Source organism: Panthera uncia, chromosome B1 (assembly GCF_023721935.1).
Source record: "Panthera uncia isolate 11264 chromosome B1, Puncia_PCG_1.0, whole genome shotgun sequence".
In the NCBI taxonomy this organism is placed as follows: Eukaryota; Metazoa; Chordata; class Mammalia; order Carnivora; family Felidae; genus Panthera; species Panthera uncia.
In genome coordinates, this window is record NC_064811.1 from 194,138,386 (window position 1) to 194,150,131 (window position 11,746).

The window sequence follows — 11,746 nt, forward strand, 5'->3', positions numbered from 1 at the left end:
TTTGTGGGTCTAGTTCTGGGGTTTCTATTCTATTCCATTGGTCTATGTGTCTGTTTTTATGCCAATACCATGCTGTCTTGATGATGACAGCTTTGTAGTAGAGGCTAAAGTCTGGGATTGTGATGCCTCCTGCTTTGGTCTTCTTCTTCAAAATTACTTTGGCTATTCGGGGCCTTTTGTGGTTCCATATGAATTTTAGGATTGCTTGTTCTAGTTTCGAGAAGAATGCTGGTGCAATTTTGATTGGGATTGCATTGAATGTGTAGATAGCTTTGGGTAGTATTGACATTTTGACAATATTTATTCTTCCAATCCATGAGCATGGAATGTCTTTCCATTTCTTTATATCTTCTTCAATTACCTGCATAAGCTTTCTATAGTTTTCAGCATACAGATCTTTTACATCTTTGGTTAGATTTATTCCTAGGTATTTTATGCTTCTTGGTGCAATTGTGAATGGGATCAGTTTCTTCATTTGTCTTTCTGTTGCTTCATTGTTAGTGTATAAGAATGCAACTGATTTCTGCACATTGATTTTGTATCCTGCAACTTTGCTGAATTCATGTATCAGTTCTAGCAGACTTTTGGTGGAGTCTATCGGATTTTCCATGTATAATATCATGTCATCTGCAAAAAGCGAAAGCTTGACTTCGTCTTTGCCAATTTTGATGCCTTTGATTTCCTTTTGTTGTCTGACTGCTGATGCTAGAACTTCCAGCACTATATTAAACAACAGCGGTGACAGTGGGCATCCCTGTCGTGTTCCTGATCTCAGGGAAAAAGCTCTCAGTTTTTCCCCGTTGAGGATGATGTTAGCTGTGGGCTTTTCATAAATGGCCTTTATGATCTTTAAGTATGTTCCTTCTATCCCGACTTTCTCAAGGGTTTTTATTAAGAAAGGGTGCTGGATTTTGTCAAAGGCCTTTTCTGCATCGATTGACAGGATCATATGGTTCTTCTCTTTTTTTTTGTTAATGTGATGTATCACGTTGATGGATTTGCGAATGTTGAACCAGCCCTGCATCCCAGGAATGAATCCCACTTGATCATGGTGAATAATTCTTTTTATATGCTGTTGAATTCGATTTGCTAGTATCTTATTAAGAATTTTTGCATCCATATTCATCAGGGATATTGGCCTGTAGTTCTCTTTTTTTACTGGGTCTCTGTCTGGTTTAGGAATCAAAATAATACTGGCTTCATAGAATGAGTCTGGAAGTTTTCCTTCCCTTTCTATTTCTTGGAATAGCTTGAGAAGGATAGGTATTATCTCTGCTTTAAATGTCTGGTAGAACTCCCCTGGGAAGCCATCTGGTCCTGGACTCTTATTTGTTGGGAGATTTTTGATAACCGATTCAATTTCTTCGCTGGTTATGGGTCTGTTCAAGCTTTCTATTTCCTCCTGATTGAGTTTTGGAAGAGTGTGGGTGTTTAGAAATTTGTCCATTTCTTCCAGGTTGTCCAATTTGCTGGCATATAATTTTTCATAGTATTCCCTGATAATTGTTTGTATCTCTGAGGGATTGGTTGTAATCATTCCATTTTCATTCATGATTTTATCTATTTGGGTCATCTCCCTTTTCTTTTTGAGAAGCCTGGCTAGAGGTTTGTCAATTTTGTTTATTTTTTCAAAAAACCAACTCTTGGTTTCGTTGATCTGCTCTACCGTTTTTTTAGATTCTATATTGTTTATTTCTGCTCTGATCTTTATTATTTCTCTTCTTCTGCTGGGTTTAGGCTGCCTTTGCTGTTCTGCTTCTATTTCCTTTAGGTGTGCTGTTAGGTTTTGTATTTGGGATTTTTCTTGTTTCTTGAGATAGGCCTGGATTGCAATGTATTTTCCTCTCAGGACTGCCTTCGCTGCATCCCAAAACGTTTGGATTGTTGTATTTTCATTTCATTTGTTTCCATATAGTTTTTAATTTCTTCTCTAATTGCCTGGTTGACCCACTCATTCGTTAGTAGGGTGTTCTTTAACCTCCATGCTTTTGGAGGTTTTCCAGACTTTTTCCTGTGGTTGATTTCAAGCTTCATAGCATTGTGGTCTGAAAGTATGCATGGTATAATTTCAATTCTTGTAAACTTATGAAGGGCTGTTTTGTGACCCAGTATATGATCTATCTTGGAGAATGTTCCATGTGCACTCGAGAAGAAAGTATATTCTGTTGCTTTGGGATGCAGAGTTCTAAATATATCTGTCAAGTCCATCTGATCCAATGTATCATTCAGGGCCCTTGTTTCTTTATTGACTGTGTGTCTAGATGATCTATCCATTTCTGTAAGTGGGGTGTTAAAGTCCCCTGCAATGACCACATTCTTATCAATAAGGTTGCTTATGTTTATGAGTAATTGTTTTATATATCTGGGGGCTCGGGTATTTGGCGCATAGACATTTATAATAGTTAGCTCTTCCTGGTGGATAGACCCTGTGATTATCATATAATGCCCTTCTTCATCTCTTGTTACAGCCTTTAATTTAAAGTCTTGTTTGTCTGATATAAGTATGGCTACTCCAGCTTTCTTTTGGCTTCCAGGAGCATGATAAATAGTCCTCCATCCCCTCACTCTCAATCTAAAGGTGTCCTCAGATCTAAAATGAGTCTCTTGTAGACAGCAGATAGATGGGTCTTGTTTTTTTATCCATTCTGATACCCTATGTCTTTTAGTTGGCGCATTTAATCCATTTACATTCAGTGTTATTATAGAAAGATATGGGTTTGGAGTCGTTGTGATATCTGTAGGTTTCATGCTTGTAGTGATGTCTCTGGTACTTTGTCTCACAGGATCCCCCTTAGGATCTCTTGTAGGGCTGGTTTAGTAGTGATGAATTCCTTCAGTTTTTGTTTGTTTGGGAAGACCTTTATCTCTCCTTCTATTCTAAATGACAGGTTTGCTGGATAGAGGATTCTCGGCTGCTTATTTTTTCTGTTTAGCACACTGTAGATATCGTGCCAAGCCTTTCTGGCCTGCCAAGTTTCAAAGGAGAGATCAGTCACGAGTCTTATAGGTCTCCCTTTATATGTGAGGGCACGTTTATCCCTTGCTGCTTTCAGAATTTTCTCTTTATCCTTGTATTTTGCCAGTTTCACTATGATATTTCGTGCAGAAGATCGATTCAAGTTACGTCTGAAGGGAGTTCTCTGTGCCTCTTGGATTTCAATGCCTTTTTCCTTCCCCAGTTCAGGGAAGTTCTCAGCTATAATTTGTTCAAGTACCCCTTCAGCACCTTTCCCTCTCTCTTCCTCCTCTGGGATACCAATTATGCGTATATTATTTTTTTTTAGTGTATCACTTAGTTCTCTAATTTTCCCCTCATACTCCTGGATTTTTTTATCTCTCTTTCTTTCAGCTTCCTCTTTCTTCATAACTTTATCTTCTAGTTCACCTATTCTCTCCTCTGCCTCTTCAAGCCGAGCCATTGTGGTTTCCATTTTGTTTTGCATTTCGTTTAAAGCGTTTTTCAACTCCTCGTGACTGTTCCTTAGTCCCTCGATCTTTATGGCAAGAGATTCTCTGCTGTCCTGTATACTGTTTTCAAGCCCAGCGATTAATTTTATGACTATTATTCTAAATTCACTTTCTGTTATATTATTTAAATCCTTTTTGATCAGTTCATTAGCTGTTGTTATTTCCTGGAGATTCTTCTGAGGGGAATTCTTCCGTTTGGTCATTTTGGAGAGTCCCTGGCGTGGTGAGGACCTGCAGTGCACTTCCCCTGTGCTGTGGTGTATAACTGGAGTTAGTGGGCGGGGCCGCAGTCCGACCCGATGTCTGCCCCCAGCCCACTGCTGGGGCCACAGTCAGACTGGTGTGTGCCTTCTCTTCCCCTCTCCTAGGGGCGGGATTCACTGTGGGGTGGCGTGGCCCGTCTGGGCTACTTGCACACTGCCAGGCTTGTGTTGCTGGGGATCTGGCGTATTAGCTGGGGTGGGTAGGCAAGGTGCACGGGGGCTGGAGGGGCAGGCTTAGCTCGCTTCTCCTTAGGTGATCCACTTCAGGAGGAGCCCTGTGGCAGCGGGAGGGAGTCAGATCCGCTGCCGGAGGTTTGGCTCCGCAGAAGCACAGAGTTGGGTGTTTGCGCGGAGCGAGCAAGTTCCCCGGCAGGAACTGGTTCCCTTTGGGATTTTGGCTGGGGGATGGGCGGGGGAGATGGCGCTGGCGCCTTTGTTCCCCGCCAAGCTGAGCTCTGCCGTCCGGGGGCTCGGCAGCTCTCCCTCCCTTTGTCCTCCAGCCTTCCCGCTTTCCGAGCAGAGCTGTTAACTTATGACCTCCCAGACGCTAAGTCGCGCTTGCTGTCGGAACACAGTCTGTCCGGCCCCTCCGCTTTTGCCAGCCAGACTCGGGGCTCTGCTTGGCCGGCGAGCCGCCCCTCCGCCCTGGCTCCCTCCCGCCAGTCCGTGGAGCGCGCACCGCCTCGCCGCCCTTCCTACCCTCTTCCGTGGGCCTCTAGTCTGCGTTTGACTCCGGAGACTCCCTTCTGCTAATCCTCTGGCGGTTTTCTGGGTTCTTTAGGCAGGTGTAGGTGGAATCTAAGTGATCGGCAGGACGCGCTGTGAGCCCCGCGTCCTCCTACACCGCCATCTTCCCCTGAGTCTGGAGAAACAACCGAAACAACCCGCACAACAGCAATGTGGAGTAGATTGCCTGCGGGGCCCCAAGGCTCTGTTCTCAGTGCTGGGTCCCCACTGCCCCCGGCTGCCTCCTGTTACTTTTTTTTCTTTAAGTTATTGTTTATTTTTTGTAGTTCTTCTCTGTTGGTTTATTCTGTTGCTCTCTTCCTCATGGTTTGCTGGCTTTCTTTAGTGGTATATTTAGGTTCCTTTCTCTTTATTTTTTGCGTATCTATTACTGATTTTTTATCTGTGGTTACCATTACATGTATGTATGACATCTTATGCACATAACAGTCTTTATTAAGTTGATGGTGGCTTAAATTTGAGCATCTTCTTTACTCCTTTCCTTACCATGTCTAGATATATTATGTTATCATTTACATCCTTTTAATTTTGTGAATCCTGTGATTAATTTTTATAGATATACTTAATTTTACTTCTTCTGTGCTTCCTACTTTTCTTACTCCTCCTTATGGTCTTTCCTTTCCACTCAAAGAGTACTCTTTAACATATATTGTAGGGCTGGTTTAGTGGTCATTAAGTCTTTTAACTTTTGTTTGGGAACATTTGCTTCTCCTTCTATTCTGAATGCTGCATTGCTGGATAGGATATTCTTGGCTGCAGGTTTTTCTCTTTCAACACTTTGAATATATCATGCCACTCCCTTCTTGCCTGCCATTTCTGCTGAGAAATCAGCTGATCACCTTATGGAGTTTCCCTTGTATGTAACTGCTTTCTTTTCTCTTGCCTTAAAAAATGTTTTCTCTTTATTACCAATTTTTGCCATTTTAATTACTATGCGTCTTGGTGTGCACTTCCTTGGGTTGATTTTGTTGGGGCTTTCTATTTCTCCTGGATAAATACGTATGTTATTAAACTTGATGGTGTTGTTGAGTTCCCTATGTGTATTTTCATTTTTTTAATATATTTTTTCTCTCTCCTATTCAGATTGATTGTTTTCCATTACTCTGTCCTCCAGGTCCCTGATCGATTCTGTAGTCCACTATTTATTCCATGTAGTATGTTTTTAATTTCAGTTATTGAGTTCTTCACCCTGACTGGTTCTTTTTTATGTTCTTCTCTCTTTATTAAGGGTCCCACTGGGCCCTTCCCTCTTTTCTCAAGTCCAAAATTATTTCAAATTCTCCATCAGGCAAATTCTCTGCTTTGTTTAGCCCACTTTCTGTGAACTTCTGTTCTTTCATTTGGAACATATGTTAGATCCAAAATATCTACTCACTTTGTGGAACTCTGTGTCTCTTTCTATGTGTTAGCAAAGTCACATATGGCTACTGCTCTTGAAAGCAGTGGTCTTATGAAGGAGAGGTACTGTGGTGACTTACAGTGCAGTGACCCCTGTTCGTCAGAACCTGGTGCTTCAGGGGGTGTTTTTATGGGGTTTGAATTCACCCTACCATTGTGGCTGGGCCACTTTTGCCTTCAGTCCAGTTATTTGCCATGGTTCTCTTTGAGTCTTGTGAGCAGGGTTTGGTGCCTGTGTTGTGTAAGTGGGCCAGTCTGGGGCCACTGTGGGTTTGAGTTGAGTCAGACTAGGCATTTGCCAGAGATGCAGTAGCACAAAACTGCAGGGTGCTTTCCTTTTGTTGTCCCCAGAGAAACTTTCATTTGTGGGTGGGGCCTATAGTTAAATCAGATACCTGCCTCCAGCCCCCTACTGGGGTTGCAGCCAAACTGGCGTGTGTGTGTGTGTGTGTGTGTGTGTGTGTGTTTATCTTCCTCTCTATCTGAGGCAGACGTCACTATGGAGTGGCACTAGTCTCTATTGGGGCTGCTTGCACAATGCCAGGCTTGTGGCACCTCTTTCAATGGTCTCCAGCCAAGGGTCTACTAGAGGGGTCAGGTCTGCAAGAGAACGGGGATGAGGTATACGGTGTTAGCAATGTTTGTGTGGGTCTCCTGTGTGTGAGGACACAGAGCAGAGGCCTGGCTGGAGTGGAGGCTTGACTGGAGTGGGCATGTCCACAGGAAAATGCAGGGCAGGGCACACTGTTAGCAAGTTACATAATGTTGGCACTGTGCTCCTTTCTGCAGGTTTCCTGCGTCTCTTCTGGGGGGCAGGGGAGGGAAATGGTGCCACCGGCTCCTTTGTCCCAGGAGGTCCCCCAAAGTTCCTGCCCCTCCAGCATGTTTTATGAGATTAGTAAACAAATCTCCCTCCTGTATACTGCAGTATTTTTCAAACTGCTGCTCTTATGCTGGTATTTCTCAGGAGCTGTTTGTTGTGCCATCTTTTTAAGGACATGGACTTAGTTTCCTATTGCTTCCTGCTGAGCCCACTGATTTTTAAAGTTCTAGGTGTGAGCCCCATAGACTATAAGAACTTGTGACATTATGCCTCTCTGGTTTTCAAACAAGCTACTTATATTTGGGATGCTTGGTATGAGGGTCTGGTCCTCTCTTCTTTCTATGCCTGTGGCATTTCTTCCCCTCCCCGCCCCCCCATGAACAGTCCTGTGGGTCTGTTTGGGTTCCAGTCACCTCTCTGCCTTCTTACCTTCTTCAGTGTGGGCTCTTCTCTACATTTAGCTGTGGAACATCTGTTCTGCTGGTCTTCAGGTCATTTTCTGGGTTATTAGCACTGATGTGGGTGTTATCTAGTCCTCTTACTCCTCCACATTCCCTGGAAGTCTCCCAGATCTATGTATCTTTATCCTTCCCCAGATCCCTATGTGAACATTATTCCACTTAATATAGTTCCAGAGGTCTCTTAAAGTGTCACCACTTTTTTAAATTCTCTTTCATTCTGCCACTCTGTGTAGATATTTTCCATTGCTTTGTCTTCTAGCTCACTGATTCATGCTTGTATTTTATCTATTCTGGTATTGAACTGCTCTAGTTTTCTCAGTTCAGTTATAATTTCTGTTTCATACTTCTTACATTTCTTGTCTCTTTGTTGAGGTTCTTGCTGTGTTCACTCATTTTTCTCCTGAGTTTGGTGAACATCTTTATGACCATTACTTTGAACTCTTTATCAAATAAGTTGCTTATTTCATTTTTGTTAAGATCTTTTTCTAGGATTTTGCCTTATTATTTGTATTGGAATATAGCCCTCTGTCTCCTCATTTTTGCCTGCCTGTCTGGGTTTGTCTATATGTATTGGAAGAAATGGCTACTATCATTAGTCTTGAAGGAACTATATTGTGTAGGAGCTGTTCTGGGTGGCTCCAAAATGCAATCTTCCCTGTCGACAAGAGCCAGGCACTCTATGGGCATCCATGAAGTGGGGTTGTGTGCCTGCTGGCTGTGATCAGGCCATGACTACTTCCTTGAGAATTCAGGGCTTATGCCACTTGGTTAGTCCAGTTTCTGTTCATCCATTGTACATGTAGGGCATGGTTTGGGGCACTCACCTAACCCTGTTGTGGCTCAGGTACTGCATGCTGTGGATAGGGAATGGGGAGGGCAGAGATTGCTTTCTAGTGCTAGTAGGCTAGAGAGAGGACATCAATAATGGTTTCTGTCTGCTCCATCACCAGCCATTGAGCACGAGATTGCAAAAAACGACATCACCAGTGCTTCTGTCCTTGGATAAAGTCCCTGCAGATTCTTACATATCCTGCAGCCACTTGAAAATTAGTCTAAGTTTATTTGTTGCTTTTGTACTGGATTTTAAGGCAAATGCATTTGTGCATGAGCCTTTTAAGAGCATGATCTCCATTCCCTATAATTACAAGATTATCCTGGTCTTAATACCCATTGACTTCCAAAACCAGTTATGCTGGGGGCTTGTCTTTTTGGTGCTGGCCACCAGAATGGGGGTGCTTGATGTAGGGTGTAATCCCTTGAGATAGTGCTCCATATGTGGGGCATTCCTTCTGTGATTATGGAGTCACTAAGACTGGGGTGGGGTCTAGTGTTAGGCTGTATTTTTGACTCTCCTACCCTCCTTGATGCGTTGCTTTTATCTTTAGTTATGGAGGCATTGCTCTTCCTGTTCTCAGATCCCTTTTAGAGGAAAATTAATCCATATGTAGCTGTAAGTTTGTTGTGCCCCTGAAAGGAGTTCAGAGTCTTTTTTCATCCACCATCTTGAATCACTCCTGAGATGCTTGTCTTTTTTGCCCTGGTCTCCTGGTTAAACTGTATTCATGCCTTTATTTTGCCAGAGGAGTTCAGGGAAGAATGGCAATGAAATGCCCTTCCCTCTTGCTTTTACCATGTTGCTATTATTTTTATTGAGGTATAGTTGGCATATAATATTAGTTTCAGGTGTAAAACATAATGATTACATATTTCTATAACTTGTGGAATGATCACAATAATAATTAACATTCAACACCACACATAGTTAGAAAATTTCTTCTTGTGATGAGTAAGATCTAGTCTCTCAGTGGCTTTCAAGTATGCAAAACAGTTTTGTAGTCACCATGCTGTACATTATATTGCTAGTGTTTATTTTATACTTGAAGTTTGTACCTTTTGGCTCTCTTTACCAATTTCACCACTCCCCATCCCATGCTTCTGGCAACCACCAATCTGTTTTCTATATCTAAGAATTGACTGTTTTTGTGCTTATGTTCCACATATAAGTAAGGTCATATGGTATTTGTCTTTCCCTGTCTAACTTACTTCATTTAATATAATGCCCTTGTAACAAAACCCAAGTTCATCTGCTGGACACACATCAAAGCTAATCACTGAGACATTAGACTATGCACCAAGGAAATGGTTTATTTGAGAAGCAGCTAAATGAAAAGACAGGAGAGCAGGTCTCAAATCCCCCTCCCGAAGGAGGCAAGTCAGGGAAATTTAAAATAATCAAAAAGTTGCCGTTCTGGTTATTGGTCCCATTAGTGCTTTGATTACAAAGTTTCAATCCTCATTATCTTTGATGATTCTTTATTCTTGAGGGAATTGGGACAATGATGGCTCTAATTTCTTCCTGCTGAAATGGGGTGAATGAAGATCAAGGTTAGAGGAATATACTCATTTAGAAATATTCTTCAGTTCCAGGTTGAAATCCAACATTCTGCATTACCAACATTTTTGTTCTTTGGCTAATAGTTCTTGTACAACATTTTATACTATATTTTATGACTAAGTGGCAAAGGATAATTAAGAATATAGACATTTCACATTTGAGTAATTCTAGTAAGATTGACCTAATTCCTTGGGGAATCCTGAAAACCATTTCCAGATCTGATTCTAGGGCCTTAGGGTACATTTGTTGTAACCAAGTAGCTTGTAGTATGATGAATTAGCTACTGTACAAACACCTCCTTGTTCTGTCAAAACATAATCTAAAATAATTCTATTACCTAGAATTACTTGGCCAAAAAGTCTAAGGCCTTTTATTGTACTCCAGCTATTTAAATATTTATATCGCCAAGGGAAATATTTATATCCACAGACAAAAATGTAACCTGGGGGTACACATAGCACTTCTGTTAATTCATGGGGATCAATACTTTTATTTTGCAGACTTATTGATTTCTCTCAACTAGCCCTCCTAAATAGTAATTTCATGTCTATCAGAGGCTTGTTGGTCCAAGCAGGGTTTTTTTTCGTGTTCTCCTTGCTGGCAGGGTATATAGGACCTGTAGTTTCTTGTGGAACCAGTTTAATTAGAGTATGTTAAATCCACAGCTCTGTTCCTTTTAGTTTCATTGAAGAATGTTGCTCATTAGCACCTCATAAGGTTCTGTCTCAGGAGGTTGGTCCTTTGGGTACTTGCTTTTCCAGGTCTTATTTTCTTTTGGAGAGAGAGAGAAACTCTTAAGCAGGCTTCAAGCTCAGTGTGGAGTCTGATATAGGGCTCAGTCCCACAACCCTGAGGTCATGACCTGAGCCAAAATCGAGAGTCAGATGCTCAACCGACTGAGCTACTCAGATACCCATCTTCCAGGTCTTTAATAACACTAAGTCTCCAGGATTCAAGTAGTATGAGGGCACATCAGTGGAGTACATCAATCAACCCGCTCTTGTTTTCGCATCATGGTAAAGTCTATCTACCAGTATTCTCCAGATTGAGTGCCTCTAAGTTGCATACCTTTTGAGAGCTGATGGAATCCCAGTCTTAGGTGTAGCACAAATGTCATGTTTTGGACTGTAATTTCATCAGTCTCTGAAGATGAGGACCCGCCAACCGTTTCTGGATCCATTGAAATATGGCATCTCACCTATAACAGGTGCGTTGATAAACATGACTACTTATTTTTTGCACAATATGTTCTGGAATAAGGATGATCTCTTGCTCATTCCGTTTCCAGCTGCCTTTAGTGCCAGCTGTCTGATTCCTTACTCTTTACCTCTTCTTAGTGTCTGATATTAAAGCCATTATACTGGGCTTTGGAGTCTTTGTGTGGGCTGCCAGCTTGGTGGATCAATCTGCCTCATTGTTCCCTTGGGCAATCAAACAGTTCAATTTATGGTGTCCTTGGCAGCCGAAAATCACTGCCTCCAGCTCTTCGTAGTTCTTAATCCATAAAACTGCTCTTGTCTGTAGACTCTCAAGGTCTGGATTTTCCAATGGTAGATTTGTCAAATAGAGACCATTGGAACAACTTGTTCTGGTGATCTTTCTGAGCGGTCCATACAGTAACAGGAAAACATGGGCCTGTTGTGGCAATTTTCTGTGATGTTTACTTCAAGTTGTCTAGCTTCAGTTTGCAAGGTTTCCAGAAAACAGCAAAGTGTTAGTTCTATTCAAGGAAACCAGAAGAATTTCAGGATCCAACCCAGTTTTATGGGCAAATAACAACACTCAAAGACAGTTAATCAGAACTCAAGAACATAACGTCCACAAAGGTGTCACTTAAACATCATTTCTCTCCCAAATCACCTTCATTTCCACCAAAGATATGCAAATTAAGACTAATTTGTTTGTAAAATAAGTTTTAACAAATTTGGCCTAATTATTTACATAAGCACAGTGAGACTAGTGATTGGGCATATAGTTTTGGGGTTTTTAAAATCTGCATTACTGGAGCTTTTTATAAAGAATTTCAGATTGAACCTTTAACAGCCTTTCAAGGCTAAGGACCTAAGCCAAACACTTGCCATCAGACTCTACCTGCAATATCTACAGATTTGGGTGAATTCTTCTCTTGTCAAAGTTCCCAAAATACTCTGGTTCCTGCATCTGCCAGGAAGTGACCCTTTTTACTCACCTA